General features: G+C 37.1%; 1 long non-coding RNA gene across 1 annotated transcript in view; it reads right to left on the reverse strand.

The window, feature by feature from the left end:
- The window catches only part of LOC116556766, a 363,628-nt gene that overhangs the window by 95,165 nt on the left and 250,640 nt on the right, over positions 1-17,823 (reverse strand). The window contains exon 2 of the long non-coding RNA XR_004271152.1: positions 3,533-3,628. This is a non-coding gene — a long non-coding RNA (uncharacterized LOC116556766). The remainder of the gene's footprint in view (positions 1-3,532; positions 3,629-17,823) is intronic.

Genomic DNA, 17,823 nt, shown 5'->3' on the forward strand with positions numbered 1-17,823 from the left:
AGGGGAAATTACCCCTTAAATAGTCACATTACTCTAGCATATTTTAGGTATGTAGGAATTTCAAATAAAGGAGAAGCAAAATAAAGAAAAAACATTCTTTCCAAAAATCTCCAGTTTACTTTTCTATAGCATGTTTAAGAGGTGTTATCAGTTGTTTGTAAGTGCAATATAAATTAGGTTAATTATTACAAACACTTTGCATTAGAGATATGTGAAAGAAGAAGCAGTTTATTTGAATCTCTCAGCTCTTGAGTGATATGTCCTGTGACTTCTGGAGAAGGAGATAGCTTAAGTTTTATTTAGAGAAAAATCTAGCATTACATCTAGAATATAGATGTGCTGGTGAGAAGCAAGATCAGAGAGGGAGGAAATTTTCTTATTTGGAAAGTTGTTCCTGACACCTTACACTAAAATTAACTCCAGATGGATTAAAGACTTAAACATAAGACCTAACACCATAAAAACCCTAGAAGAAAATCTAGGCAAAACCATTCAGGACGTAGGTGTAGGCAAGGACTTCATGACCAAAACACCAAAAGCATTGACAAAAAAAAGCCAAAATAGACAAATGGGACCTAATCAAACTCCACAGCTTCTGCACACCAAAAGAAACAATCATCAGAGTGAATCAGCAACCAACAGATTGGGAAAAAATGTTTGCAGTTTACCCTTCTGACAAAGGGCTGATATCCAGAATTTACAAAGAACTAAAACAGAGTTATAAGAAAAAAACTAACAAGCCCATTCAAAAGTGGGCAAAGGATATGAACAGACACTTTACAAAAGAAGACATACGTGAGGCCAACAAACATATGAAAAAATGCTCATCGTCACTGGTCATCAGAGAAATGCAAATCAAAACTACATTGAGATACCATCTCACGCCAGTTAGAATGGCGATCATTAAAAAATCTGGAGACAACAGATGCTGGAGAGGATGTGGAGAAATAGGAACACTTTTACACTGTTGGTGGGAGTGTAAATTAGTTCAACCATTGTGGAAGATAGTGTGGCGATTCCTCAAGGACATAGAAATTCCATTTGACCCAGCAATCCCATTACTGGGTATATATCCAAAGGATTACAAATCGTTCTACTATAAGGACACGTGCACACGAACGTTCATTGCAGCACTGTTTACAATAGCAAAGACCTGGAACCAACCCAAATGCCCATCGACGATAGACTGGATAGGGAAAATGTGGTACATATACACCATGGAATATTATGCAGCCATCAAAAACGATGAGTTTGGGTCCTTTGTAGGGACATGGATGAACCTGGAAACCATCATTCTCAGCAAACTGACAGAAGAGCAGAAGATCAAACACCGCATGTTCTCACTCATAGGCAGGTGTTGAACCATGAGAACACATGGACACAGGGAGGGGAGCACTACACACTGGGGTCAGTTGGGGGGAAATAGGGGAGGGACGGTGGGGGGTGGGAAGCTGGGGAGAGATAGCAAGGGGAGAAATGCCAGATGTAGGTGATGGGAAGGAAGGCAGCAAATCACACTGCCACGTGTGTTCCTATGCAACAATTTTGCATGTTCTTCACATGTACCCCCAAACCTAAAATGCAATAAAATAAATAAATGGGGGAAAAAAAAAGAATTTTCATTACATACTTTCAAATAATAACATCACCTATCTTGATATCATATAATCCCTTCTTGGTTCATTGATATTTAAGTTTAAAATTAGCCCAAGTAACCCTTAGATTAAATACAAATGAAAATTCTGTGCTATAGCATACACTTTTTAAGGCACTGCTACCATTGGAAAATACGATTCTCCTGAGTTCCTGAGTTAGGTAAGGGGTCAGGGCTTCAATGACTACCCTACTGCGCTTCAGTCATGCATCACAAATGTCGACATGTACCCCTGAGAGTCTTGTTGAAATGCAGATTCTGATTCAGTGGGTATGATTCAGTGGATCCAGGTCATGTACAAAGTCTAACTTTTTAACATTTCCAACAATTTCCCAGGTGATGCCCAAGCTCCTGATGTGTAACCTACATATTGAGTAAGAAAGTTATCCTAGACATGGTGATTTTTTAAAATTCACTATCAGTGACAATTTTTAAGGTAAACTATTACTGTATTTCCCCTATGTCAGTGGTTATGAAAATTTTTCCCACTTAACACCTTTTACTTGAGAGAATAACAGCCTTGAAAATAATAAACAGCCTTGAAACATTGAAGCTTTTAGTCCAAATTTAATCACTATGTAAAATGTGGCTTATGTAATGATTAAGAAATGATAATGTCCTTGGCAGATGAGGTAAATTATGTTTAAGCTACATTTTCTTTCTTCAAAAAGCCCTTTTCTATGGCTCAACATGGGAATAAAAGGGATTTCTCATCTCATGTGAGCATTTCCCATAATGAGATAGCTCTTGTGATAATTTAACTGACTAGGAAAGCCAATCCAGACAGCCCTTAATCAGCAATGACAAATTGAAACACCTTAAAAGTAAAAGAAGTTGTGTTTTCCAGTACTTGCCATATTAAATTTTAGCCATGCCCTAGAGTTATAAAACTGCTTCTTCATCAATCCATTCTCCATGCCACTAACATTACATATTTTGGCTGAGCATTCAAGAGTAGAAATTTTAAACTAATGATAGAAGAACTACAGTCCCTAGACAGCATACATTCTTCCATGGCAGAATTTAAAATCTGCAAGCCTTCACACTCAGTTTGAAAGCTTTCCCTCTCATTTTCAACTTCTCACTAATCCTCATGTATTCTGTTTCCTCCCTACCATAATCAGTTGATAGGCTATATAAAGTTGTGGATAAAGTAAATTTTATGAGAAAAATTATATATATATTGTACTTTAGGTTCTGGGGTACATGTGCAGATAATGCAGGATTGTTGCATAGGTACACACATGGCAATGTGGTTTGCTGCCTCCATCCCCCTGTCACCTATATCTGGCATTTCTCCCCATAAATTATATTTTAAGTGCACTTTACAAAAATTACTTTTTGTGATGAATTCTATGCAAAGAAATAAATCATTCTTTGTAAACAATCATTCCCCAAATATCTGTTAACAATGTTTTCAAGTTCTTTTCTCATTATTTTAAAGCTGAATATGTCTGTACTTTCATTTTATGCATCACTTTAAGTATTTTTGTTTTGTTTAATTCGACAAAGGGAAACTAACACCCATGAGACTGGTGAAGGATCTGGGGCTAACAAGAGGAGGAGGTGGCTACCAGTAGTAGGGCTGAAAGTGTAAGAGGAGAGATCCATTATCTAGAACCCAGGAAGACCTGTGGTTAAAGGAAAGTGACACCCTGTGCCCTTGAAGACAGGAACACAGCCACTTCCCTTCCACTCACCAAACCCAACACTGAATTGACAATGTCAACAGAGGTCAGACTCCTAAAGCACAGAGCAGGAAAGCAGGGTAGAAAAGCATGGAGATAGAACTTATAAGGCTGTAAAAAGTGTACTGGGCACAGTGGCAGGTATTGATAACATATAGAAAATAGGAGAATTGTGGGAACATTTACTTACTGAATGTTGAGACCATTAATCCTTTTCCCACAGTCAGCTCCAGAATTTCAGTAGTCAAGCTTCAATACTCCAGGCAGGAGATTGGATGGTTCATCTCTGGGGGATGAAAAAGAAATGAAAAGCTAAATTAAATGTTGGAAGATAGAATTGAGAAAAAAATTCCTTAATATAAACCAAAAAGATGAAGAAATGAAAAATCAGAGAAAAAGATAAGAAAAGTGAGGATGAAGCCAACAGTTCTAGAATTCAACGTGAATAAACAGTTATAGAGTCCCAGCACGTGAAGGGTGATAATGAAGGTGAAGAAATTATTTAAAAAAAAAAAATTCAGCAAAACTTTCCAGATGGATTTCCAGATTGGAAAGACTTGCCAGCTATGCAGCACAATAGATTAAATCAGGCCCACACCAAGGAAACTTTACCATAGAATTTAAGATCACTTAGAAAAACTGAAGATAATGTGAACTTCCAGAAAGGGAGAAAAAACAGGTCATATACAAAGAATCAAACATGAGACTATTTCTGACTTTTTAACAGAAAAATAAGAAGCCTGTAGGCAATGGAGCAATATCACCAAACTTTTGAAGAAACACAATACCCAACCTATAATTCTATACTCAGCCAAATTATCAATTAAAAGGCTTTTTCAGATATTCAAAAACTCAAAATTTTATCTCCTAGGATCTCTTTCTCATTTGGTTACTGAAAAATGTGTTATATCAAACTGAAGAGTGTAAACCAGAATACAAGAGGAAATAGAACACAGGAAACATAAAACTCAGAAAAAAAGATATCCCAGAATAACCTATATGCACCATGCAGGGAAAATAACCAGTTCAATTTAGAGAGATTTTTTTCAGAAAAAATAAAACGCCTGAATGCATTAGGGAGAAACTTAGATAATTAATTAGGGAGATAAGTTTTGTTAGTGATAAGTATACATAAAACTAGGTATAAGTTTCGTTAGTGATAAGTATATATGAAACTAAGTAACTATAACATAAGGCAATTATTAGTTTCCGAAAAAAATATTTTGCAAAATACAAAGAATCGCAATATATGATGCAACTCAGTTACAAATACTGTTTACACAGTTACACTAATATAAATATTGAAGATTGAAGATTGCACTAATTTACAAATAGGAAGTCTGGATATGTGAGGATGGAGAAAAAAAGAGAATGGAGTTTTCATTTTTCTTTGTGGAATGTCAATCAATAATATTTATACCCAGAAAATCAAGAAGTAGGAAGAAAAGCATGTTATTTAGGGAAATGGAGGTAAATACTCAAAAGACATAGCTAAATGATTATTTTAGTTTTCTGTATAATTTGCATACAAATAATAAGTAGCTATATTTTTCTGCATTCAAAATTTAATGAAATTTTTAAATTAAATTTAAAATATAAAAATCAATTTCAAAATTTTAAAGATAAATAATATATTTCTGTCACTTCTGAGGTATGATAGATCACAAATTACAGCATGCAATTCTTGTCTTTGTTTATGTGATTATTTTTTAACATATTTAATTGCAAAGGGAAATGTTTGCTATTCTAATTATTTCATAAAACATTATTAAACCAAATGTTAGCATTAAAGTAAATGATTCCTCTTATTCTTTTGTTTATTAAAACATGAATAAAGAACCTAGATGCATCTTTGAAGACTTCTACAATTTCTTACATTGATTAATCTTTGTACCATGTTTAGATTATTATGACTTGAAATTCTTCTTGAAAGTTGACATTACCCTTAATGAAATACTGGAAGTTTGAAATAATGGAAATTCCTTGCTATATAATAGATGAAAATTATAAATCTTTTTTTTCTAAGACTGACTTTCTTTGTCAAGACTTTGATGAACAGTTTCTAATAATGACATTTTCCCAGGACAATTTGAAGATTATACTTTAGAATTCTTAATTAAGTTCTGTTGCTTCAACATGCCAACACTATAGCACATCAACAATGTGAATTTTCTCCTCCACTTTGTATAATGCCTCTTAAAATCTATGACAGGAAAAATTTATCTTGCTCACTTCACCAATCTCCTAACTAGGAAAAAAAGAAGAGGATATAGCTTCATACTATGCTTAGAGAGTGGATAGAAACTGAGAAGTATGCTAAGAAAATATAAAGATTTACCTAAAATTCATTTGCATAGTAATTTGAAAAGAATATATGTCCATGACTATTTAAGTTATGAAAAAATGAATAGGAGAATTGACATGGAAAAACATAATTATCAATTCCAAATCAAAAGATGAAAAAATAATATCAAGCTCTTTGATTCACATTTTATATGTATTCGTTTATATATTCCTAAAAACAAGTGTATAAATAAACACTATTACTATAGTAACCTATTTTACAAATAATGAAACTGAGACATGAAAGTGAAGAAATTTACCCTGCTAGAAAGTTGTAAATATGGAAGGCAAACCCAAACATCTTTGAGCAGAAACTATCTTTCAAGTCACTATTCTAAAACAATTTATATTTAACTTTTAGCTAATTATGGTATTTCAACAGATTCTATTTGCGTAGTATAAATATAAGAACAGTTTATCTTTCTCCTCATTCATTTTCAACTTCAATGCTGTAATGCATTTTCTTCAATGTTTGTGATCCAGCCCTAACCTAGCTTTGTTTAAGAAAAAAAAAAAAAGAAAAAAGAAAGAAATTGGAGCCAAGATGACCAACTAGATGCAGCCAGGAAGAGCTTCGACCACCAAGAGAGACCAGACCATCAAGTAGACTGGGATATTCTGAACAGATTTTCAGAAAGAAGGCATTAAGAGTGGGCATACAACAGGTGCAAATCCCAGGATGATAGGGGAGGAGGCTGGAAACCCTGCAGGGGGTTGCCAAGCACCTGTTCCTGGCCCTGAGAACCTCCTAGGAAAGAGTTGAGTGAAATGGGTACAGAATGGCCCACTTTCACCATGAACCTTCATGATCCTAGCTATAGGAGATGCCACAATTCCCAGGCACATTTGAGTTGGCAGCGAGAAATGCCTAGCAAGTTGGCAGAGACAGCACTCCAGCCTGTGTGGAGCCCAGAAGGTTTGGCATGGGATTGGCTGCATTGGAGCATGGCCATGGGCACCCATCCCCCAAGACTTGCCATACTTCCCTAGGTGACTTTAGACTTTTTGTTATTAATAGCTGCCAGATCTAGACAGAGCAAGGCTGTCTTACTGGTGAGAGAGGGGCAGTGTGATCTGAGAACCCCCTGTCTCCTGGTCTTTCCTAGGATCCCTGCCTGGCTGAAGCCACTTGCAGCACAACTACTGCCATAGCTCTTTCACCAGCATACCCCACCTAACCATTGGAGTGCTTTTGCAAATGGACATCCACCAGCAGACATTGACCCACAGCCTTCCCCTGCCAGTGTGCAATTACCCGCAACCTCTCCCCACTGCCCTGCCAGCACAAACGTGTGTGCAGACCTGCCACCACCTTGCCAACCCATATGTGCATGGGAGCCCACCACTGTACCACCGGAGTGCTTTTCCTAGCAGCCCCATGTTGTTGTGTTGTTCCTAGCAGACTGGGAGCACTTTGACCTCTCCAGCGTATCAGGTGCTTAACCTCAAAAAAAAAACCATACGGGTCTGGTACCAGCCTCTTGTGGTTACAGCATGTAGCCCAGTAGTGCTGAGTTGAGTCTGGGCCTCCTGAAAGCATCCAGAAATGCAGCCAATTGACTAAGCCTAACCTACACTGCAGTTAAACCCTCAAGGACCTCAATATAAAAGCAAAAAGGCTCATCCAAAAGACAGCAACTTCAAAGTTTGAAGGAATATCAGCCCACACAGATGAAAAAGAATCAGTGCAAGAACTCTGGCAACTCTAAAAGTCAAAGTGTCTTCTTACCTCCAAACTACTGCACTAGGTCCCTAGCTCTGGTTCTTAACCAGACTGAAATGGCTGAAATGACATAAAATTCAGAATCTGTATGGCAAGGAAGCTCATCAACATACAGGATAAGGTTAAAACCCAATCCAAGGAAAACAGTAAAATGGTCCAAGAGTTGAAAAATGACACAGCCATTTTAAGAAAGAACCAAACTGTACTTCTGGAAATGAAAAATTTACTACAGGAATTTCAGAATGCAATTGGAAGCATTAATAACAGAATAGACAAAGCTAAGGAAAGAATATCAGAGCTCAAAGACAGTTCCTTCTAATTAATGCAGGCAGAATACAATAAAGATATAAGAATTTTTTAAATGAACCAAACCTCCAAGAAATGTGGTACTATTTAAAGAAATCAAACCTACAAATCACTGGCATTCCTAAACAAGATGGAGAGATAGAAAGACATTTGGAAAACTTATTTGAAGATATTGTCCACAAAAATTTTCCTAACCTTGCTAGAGAAGTCAACATGCAAATTCAGAAAATTGAGAACCCTTGCAAGATACTATACAAGATGATCATCCCCAAGACACATAGTCGGCAGATTCTCAAAAGTCAATGTGAAAGAAAAAATCTTAAAGACAGCTAGAGAGAATGGACAGGTCACATAAAAAGGGAACACCATTAACAGTAGACCTTTCAGCAGAAACCTTATAAGCCAGAAGAGATTGGGAGACTATATTCCGCATCTTTAACCTCTTTCCCATTTAGAAAAAAAGAATGCAGCTCACTGCCAATGCTCATTTAATTTTGTATAAACATGCTCCTTGAGGCTGAAGCACATCTGACTGATTTTCAACATGAAAATAAAATATAAAAGCTTCTCTTGGAGTTATTTCTAAACAGAACTAACGTCAGAATCATTAGAATCATCTATTTCAGGAAAATCAGATCCGTCGAATGAATCTTTGGCCAATAATTGTTTGAGAACAAAGTTAACATCATGCATAGGAATGCTACATTTTCTAAAATGTGATATTCTCAGTGATCAAGAATTACTCCATTTTGTAAATGGAAATACCACTACTAAAAACAGAATGCTATAAATATAATGATGTCTTTTGTTTCTAAGTTGACACACTAGAGCAATGCAAAAATAATAATAAAAGTGAGATATTTTGTGGGAAATTTATCTCAGAGTAGCTGTAGCTGCCAGCAAGTATTCTTGGGGTATATGGGGAAAAGGTTAAAGAAAAGACATTCCAACCAAGAATTTTATATCCAACCAAACTAAGCTTCATAAGTGAAGGAGAAATAAAATACTTTTCAGACAAGCAAATGCTAAGGGGATTTGTTTCCACCAGAGCTGTTTTACAAGAGGTTCTTTAGGTAGTTCTAAACATGGAAATGGAAGACTGGTACCTGCCACCATAAAAACACACTTAAGTACTTAGCCCACTGACACTATAAAGCAACTATACAACAAAGTCTGCACAACAACCAGCTAACAACATGATGACAGGATCAAATCCTCACATATTAATATTAACCTTGAATTTAAATGGGCTAAACACCCCCACTTAAAAGATACAGAGTGGCAAGTAGGATAAAAACGCAAGACCCAACTATATGTTGTATTAGGGTTCTTCGGAGGGACAGAATCAATAGGATATGTGTATATATAAAAGGGAGTTTATTAGGAAGAATTGGCTCATGCGATTACAAGGCAAAATCCCGCAATGGGGGAAAGAGAGAAGCCATCATTGACTCATTCAGGTTCGAAAGCCTAAAACTCAGGAAAGTTGACAGTATAGCCTTTGGCCTCTGGCCAAAAGCCTGAAAGTACCTAGGAAGCTGCTGGTACAAATCCCAGAGTCTACAGGCTGAAAAACCTACATTCTGATATCTAAGGGCAGGAGGAGGAAGAGTGGAAGCAAGCATCCAGCATGGGAACAAGAAAGAGAGCCAGAAGACTCAGTAAATAAACATCCCACCTTCTTCCACCTGCTTTGTTCAAGCTGTCCTGGTAGCTGATTGGATGGTACCCACCCACATTGAGGTGGGTTTTCCTCTCCTAGTCCACTGAATTAAAAGGCAGTCTCCTGTAGCTATACCCTCACAAACATATGCAGAAACAATACATTACAAGCCATCTAGGCATCCCACAATCCAATCAAGTTGACACCTAATATTAACCATCACATTTGTCTTCAAGAGATCCATGTCACATGCAATGACACCAATAGGCTCAAAGTAAAGGGATGGAGGAAGATCTATCAAGCAAATAGAAAACAAAAAAATCAGGGGTTACTATTCTTATTTCAGACGAAACATACTTTAAACCAACAACAATCAAAAAGGACAAAGAAGGGCATAACATGACGATAAAGGGTTCAATTCAACAAGAAGACTTAACTATCCTAAATATATATGCACCCAACACTGGAGCATCCAGATTCATAAAACAAGTTCTTAGAGACCTACAAAGAGACTTAGACGACAACACAATAATAGTGGAACACTGCAACACCCTGCTCACAGTGTTAGATAGATTATCTAGGCAGAAAACTAACAAAGATATTTGGGACCTAGACTCAACATTTGACAAAATTGACGTAACAGACACCTACAGAACACTCCACCCAAGAACAGCAGAATATACATTCTTCTCATTTGCACAGAGCACAGACTCTATGATTGACCATATGCTCAGCCATAAAGCAATTTTCAATAATTTCAAAACACTGAAATCACATCAACCACACTACTGTACCACAGCACAATAAAAGTAGAACTCAATTCCAAGAAGATCTCTCAAAATCACGTAATTACATGAAAATTAAACAAAATTCATCATCATTAACCTTTTCCCAATTAGAAAAAAAAAAAGTGCAGCACACTGCCAATGCTCATTTAATTATATATAATCACACTCTTTGAGGATGAAGAGCCTGATTTTCAATGTGAAAATAAAATATAATAAATGACTTTTGAGTAAAGAATGAAATCAAGGCAGAAATTTTTAAAAATTAATTGAAACTACTAAAAACAAAGACACAACGTACCAGCATCTCTGGGACACAGCAAAAGCAGTATTAAGAGGAAAGTTTATGATGTTAAATGCCCACATTAAAAATTTAGAAAGGTTTTAAATTAACAACCTAGCATCACACATAGGGGAACAAGAAAAACAAGTGCAAACCAACCTCAAACCTAACAGAAGGAAAGAAATACCAAAATCAGAGCTGAACTGAATGAAACTGAGACAAGTAAGTCCATACAAAAGATCAACTAAACCAAAAGTTGGTTAGTTGAAAGAATAAATAAGATTGATATGCCAATACCTAGATTAATGAAGAAGAAAAGAGAGAAGAGCTAAAAAATCCATCAGAAATGAAAAAGGGGACATTACCACTGATCCCACAGAAATACAAACAAAACCCTCGGAGACTATTATGAATACCTCTATGCACACAAACTAGAAAACCTAGAAGTGGATAAATTCGTGAAAACATACAACCTCCCAAGATTCAACCAGCAAGAAATTGAAAGCCTGAACAGACCAATAATCTACCAACCCAAAAAAAGTCCCTGACAAGGTATATTCACAGCTTAATTCTACCACATATACAAAGAGGACCTGGTACCAATCCTATTGAAACAATTCCAAAAAATAGAGGAGGAAGGACTCCTTCCTAACTCATTCTGTGAGAACAGCATCATTCTGATACCAAAACCTGGAAGACACATAACAAAAAAAGAAAATGTCAGGTCAACATCCTTGATGAACATAGATGCACAATCCTCAGCAAAATACTAGCAAATCCAACCTAGCAGCACATCAGAAAACTAATTTGCCATGATCAAGTAAGCTTTATTCCAGGGAGGTAAGTTTGGCTCAACACATAAAAATCAGTAAATGTGATCTATCACATTAATAGAACTAAAAAATTAACCCACATGCTCATCTCAATAGATGCAGGAAAGGCTTCAATAAAATTCAACATCCCTTCATGTTAAAAACCCTCAACAAACTAGGCGTCAGCGGAACATACCTCAAAATAGTAAGAACCATCTATGACAAACTCACAGCCAACATCACAATGAATGGGCAAAAGCTGGAAGCATTCCCCCTGAGAACCATAACAGGATAAGGATGCCCACTCTCACCACTCTTATTCAACATAGTACTGGAAGAACTAGCAAGAGCAATGAAGCAAGAGAAAAAAAACTTACCCAAATAGGAGAAAGGAAGTCAATCTATCGCTCTTTGCAGATGATATGATTCTATACCTAGAAAACCCCTTTTTCTCTGCTGAAGTCCCCTAGAACTGATAAACAACTTCAGCAAAGTTTCAGCATAAAAATCAATGTACAAAAATCAGTAACATTTCCATTTATTTATTTATTTATTCATAGAGATGAGGACTCACTATGCTTCCCAGGCTGGTCTCGAACTCCTGAGTTCAAGTGATCCTCCCACCTTGGCCTCCCAAAGTACTGGGATTACAGGTGTGTAATCCATGCCCATTCCCAGTAGCATTTCTATACAGCAATAACATCCAAGTTGAGGGCCAAATCAACAATATTATCCCATTCACAAAAGCCACAAAAGAACAAAATACCTAGAAGTACAGCTAACCAGGGAGGTGAAACATCTCTACCACAATGAGTATTACAGGACGCTGCTGACACAGATGGAAACACATTCCATGCTCATGGACTGGAAGAATCAATTTTGTTAGAAGGCCATACTGCCCAAAGCAATTTATAGATTCAATGCTATTCTTATCAAACTACCAACATCATTTTTCACAGAATTAGAGATAACTTTTCTAAAATTCATATGTAACCACAAAAGAGCCTGAATAGCCAAACTAATCCTAAGCAAAAAGAACAAAGCTGGAGGCTTCCCATTACCTGACTTCAAACTGTAAGGCTACAATAACCACAACAGCGTTGAACTGGTATAACAAAAGACACACAGATCAATGGAACAGGTTAGACTAATCCGGAAATAAAGCCTCACACCTACAACCATCTGACCTTTGACAAAGTCAACAAAAACAATGGGGAAAGGACTTCCTATTCAATAATTGGTGCTAGGATAACTGGCCAGCCATATGCAAAAGACTGCAGCTGGAATATTTCACCACATACAAAAATCAACTCAAGATGAATTAAAGAGTTAAATTAAAGACCTCAGACTAAAATACTCTAGAAGAAAACCTAGGAGATACCATTCTGGACATACACACTGGCAAAGATTTCATGACAAAGTCTCCAAAAACATTGCAACAAAAACAAAAATTGACAAGTGGGACCTAATTAAAGAGCTTCCGCACAGCATAAGAAACTATAAACAGAGTAAACAGGCAATCTACAGAATGAGAGGAAATATTTGCAAACTATGCATCTGACAAAAGTCTAAAATCCAGCATCTATAAGAAGCTTAAATTAACAACCAAAAAACCAACAAACTTATTTAAAAATGGGCAAAGGACATGAACAGATACTTCTCAAAAGAAGACATGTACATGTCCAACAAGCATATGAAAAAATGCTCAACATCACTAATAATTAGAGAAATACAAATCCAAACCACAATGAGATACCATCACACAGCAGCCAGAATGACTATCATTAAAAAGTTAAAAAAAAAAAAAAAAAAAAAAAACAGATGCTGGCAAGGTTGCAGAGAAAAGGGAATGCTTATACACTGCTGGTGGGAATGTAAACCAGTTCAGCCACTGTGGGAAAGCAGTTTTGTGATTTCTGAAAGAATTTAAAACAGAACTACCATTCAAGTTAGTAATCCCATTACTGAGCATACACTCAAAGGAATATAAATCATTTTACCAAAAAGACGTATGCATTCCTGTGTTCATCGTGGCACTATTCACAATAGCAAAGACATGAAATCCACGTAGATGTCCATAAACAGTCAGCTGAATAAGGAAAATGTGGTACATATACACCATGGAATACTACACAACCAGAAAAAAGAACGAGATAATAGCCTTTGCAGCAACAGACATGCAGCTGGAGGCCATCATCCTGACTGAATTAACACAGGAACAGAAAACCAAATACTGCATATTCATACTTATAAGTAAGAGCTAAAAACTGAATACACATGGATACAAAGATGAAAATAACAGATACTGGGGCCCACTTGAGGGTACAGAGTGGGACGAGAGTGAGGGTTGAAAACTACCTATTGCATACTATGGTCACTACCTGGTGATAAAATCATTTTTACACCAAACCCTAGTACATGCAATTTACCCATGTAACAAACCTGCATATATATCCCCTGAACCTAAGACAACAGTTGAAAAAGAAAAAATAGCTAAGCGCAGTGTCTCACACCTGTAATCCCAGCACTTTGGGAGGTCGAGGTGGGTGAATTACCTGAGATCAGGCATTTGAGACCAGCCTGGCCAACATGGTAAAACCCCGTCTCTGCTAAAAATACAAAAATTAGCCAGGCATGGTGGCGGGAACCTGTAATCCCAGCTACTCAGGAGGCTAAGGCACGAGAATCACCTGAACCTGGGAGGCAGAGGCTGCAGTGGGCCTAGATTGTGCCACTGCACTCCAGCCTGGGTAACAGAGCAAGACTCCGGCACTGTTTACAATAGCAAAGACCTGGAACCAACCCAAATGCCCATCGATGATAGACTGGACAGGGAAAATGTGGCACATATACCCCATGGAATATTATGCAGCCATCAAAAACGATGAGTTTGTGTCCTTTGTAGGGACATGGATGAACCTGGAAACCATCATTCCCAGCAAACTGACAGAAGAGCAGAAGATCAAACACCACATGTTCTCACTCATGGGCGGGTGTTGAACAATGAGAACACATGGACACAGGGAGGGGAGCACTACACACTGGGGTCAGTTGGGGGGAAATAGGGGAGGGACGGTGGGGGGTGGGAAGCTGGGGAGAGATAGCAAGGGGAGAAATGCCAGATGTAGGTGATGGGGAGGAAGGCAGCAAATCACACTGCCACGTGTGTTCCTATGCAACAATTTTGCATGTTCTTCACATGTACCCCAAAACCTAAAATGCAATAAAATAAATAAATGGGAAAAAAAAAAGAAAAGGAAATAGAAAAACACCAAATCTAAAAATGTTGCCAATCATAAATCCTACCAAAATAGTAATTTCTGGTTTTCTTTAAAAATACTTCCTTTGTTTGACTCATCATTTGGAATTGTGGATGTTTTGACTTGTTTGGGGCATAAAGTGATTCCCTGGCTGTCTTAACCACACAATATCCACAACCTTCCCTTGTTATTCTCTATCTTCTTCTTAGGCTTTACTTTTCTCCATAATACTTATCATAATCTGACATTACATTATATACTATATCTATTTGTTTATATTCTTTTGCCTCCAATATAAATGCCTTAAGGACAAGAACCTTGTCTTGTTTTCCATTATAAACCTCATAGCTAGAACGGTGCCTAGCATATAATACACACTCAATTCATACTTGTTGAATGAATAAATTAACAAATTGTTTTTCACTTGTAAAGAGATACCATCATGTATACTAAGGAGAAACACTAAACCTCATAGCATTACATTAAATATAATGCATTATAAATTGCATATAGTTAAATTCCTAGTGATCTTTAATTTGATATCTATTCAAAAGTCTTTATAATTGGCCTTTAAAAGTATTACTACTTTGAGTCTATTAGTAATTTTTTCTCACTTCAATGTAATAATGTCCCTAAGAAATATATTTCTACTCATTAACAAGATTATCTAAATGAGAGATATAATTGTTCTATGAGCATCTTTGTTCTAATTCACTTTAGTTCTTTAAAAACAGGGAGAGGTATGCAGATTGAGAATTCTTCAAAATACATTGTTCCTTCCTGTATATAATTTACAACCTTTTCATTATATTCCCAACATTTTTACCACTCATGTGCTATGCTCCAAGCATTTTGGTGAGAAGCACTTCATGAATAAAATGTACCAGTGCCTGTACAATTTGTAAGAAGAATACCTCAAGGATACTTGAAATAGAGCACATTTTGACACTTCACACTTATAATAATTCATACTCCAGAGGCCTTTTTCATCTTGTATATCAGCAAGCTGGAAAACCTCCACAGACAGGAAGGGTAAATTCCCTAAGCCTATGTGCTATGTCCCTGAAAGGACTGGGCTACGATTGCTCCCTTCCCACACATGACATTTTCAAAAGTTAAAATCTACTAGTGGCCCCTCAAGCAAAACCTTTTTGCCTTTTGGTGATGTTGTGACACCGACTAAGAGCTCTCATATTGTATTAAGTATGAAGGTATATCCCCCAGTTACATTATTAGTAGTGCCCAAGAGAGGAGAATTATCTGGCTTAACGTATTCCTAGTTTTTGATCATCTGCTAAAGAATAATAATACATGTTTGCAAAATAAATCATCAGTACACAAAAGCTTAACATTATCATCCACCTCAAATTGAACATTAATTGGAACATAACAAATACTTGGAGTATTTCTTAAACATCTCCCACATCCCTAATGTTTTTCCTAAAATTCCATTTTTTCTGTTATCTTAATTTACAATTGAAAGTTGACCTCCAAAGTAACACAAATACTATGTATACCACATATTGAATATAGCTGCTATTGCTGAAGACATTGATAACTTCCTCATTGCAAAAATCATCTTCAGTTATTTTCCGTCTTGTTTGAATACTTACTCTAGCACTTGAAGCTGCTGAGTCATTTCTTTTATTCACTAAAAAAAAAAAAATGTGCACTTATTTTATTCCAGGAAGTGGGAATACAATAATTAATAATAATTTTTAAGACAGTCTCAAAGCTCAAAGGAGTTTACAAACTAGTGGCAAAACAGAGTAATTACCAGATAATTACAATGCAGAGTAGTAATGTCACAAAACAGTAAGAAAATATTGCAATAACAGGGGCTTAAGCCCCAGACTTTTGTGCTTAGGAAAAGCTCCCATAGGAGACTGCTTTCAAATTGAGTCTGGAAGAATTAGTCAAGTCATCCAGGGGAAAGATTTAGGGAAATGGAGTTCCACAGATAAATTCGTATATACATAATCCCAGAAGCAAGAAAGAATAGAGAATTTGGGGAGTGTCAAGTAGCTCAGGATGGCTAGAACTTAAGAGTCAGGGGTAAAGCAGTGAGAGAAGAAGACAGAGGTCTGAGTACATGAGACAACAGATGCTAGAGAGGATGTGGAGACATAGGAACACTTTTAGACTGTTAGTGGGAGTGTAAATTAGTTCAACCATTGTGGAAGACAGTGTGGTGATTCCTCAAGGATCTAGAAACAGAGATTCCATTTGACCCAGCAATCCCATTACTGGGTATATATCCAAAGGATTACAAATCGTTCTATTATAAGGACACATGCACACGAATGTTCATTGTGGCACTGTTTACAATAGCAGACTTGGAATCAACCCAAATGCCCATCGATGATAGACTGGACAGGAAAAATGTGGCACATATACACCATGGAATACTACGCAGCCATAAAAAGCAATGAGTTCGTGTCCTTTGTAGGGACATGGATGAACTTGGAAACCATCATTCTCAGCAAACTGACACAAGAACAGAAAATCAAACACCGCATGTTCTCACTCATAGGCGGGTGTTGAACAATGAGAACACATGGACACAGGGAGGGGAGCATCACACACTGGGGTCTGTGGGGGGGATAGGGGAGGGACAGCAGGGGGTTGGGAGTTGGGAAGGGATAACATGGGGAGAAATGCCAGATATAGGTGATGGGGAGGAAGGCAGCAAACCACACTGCCATGTGTGTACCTATGCACCAATCTTACATGTTCTTCACATGTACTCCAAAACCTAAAATGCAATTTAAAAAATAAATTTAAAAAAAAAAAAAGAGTTTAGAACTCATTTGGAGAAGAATGGAGTATCTCGAACCACTTTCAGCACAGAGACATGTGATCAGTGTGACTGCCTTGTGGAAGTCCGATTAAAGGGGTCAATATCAGAGGCAGAGGAAAATATGGGAAGGCTGTTGTAGGCATGAGATGATGGCAGCTTAAATTAGAATGGTGTCAGTAAAGCACAAAGAGAAATAGATGGCTAGATTTCACAGCTATTCAGAATGCAGAAGCATGAGGTTTGGCTGGTGTTTAGTGGTTTGCTGAAAGTGAGTAGTAACAGAGAGGAAAAAAGTAAAGGATGGGCCTCAGGATTCTTCACAGAGGCCCTCATATTCAAGCTGAGTTGCCCAGAATGCAGTTGGATATATAGGTCCAGAGCTCAGGAGAAAGAACTAGTATGAAAGGCGGGACTACTCTGGTTTTCATTCTACCTCTGTGGCCACTGCTTCTTCTAACTTATTTTATTTGACACACAGATACAGACGTTATTTCTAATGATTCCAT

This window comes from Sapajus apella, unplaced genomic scaffold, assembly GCF_009761245.1.
Source record: "Sapajus apella isolate SASKATOON/1434 unplaced genomic scaffold, GSC_monkey_1.0 scaffold17, whole genome shotgun sequence".
Classification (NCBI taxonomy): Eukaryota; Metazoa; Chordata; class Mammalia; order Primates; family Cebidae; genus Sapajus; species Sapajus apella.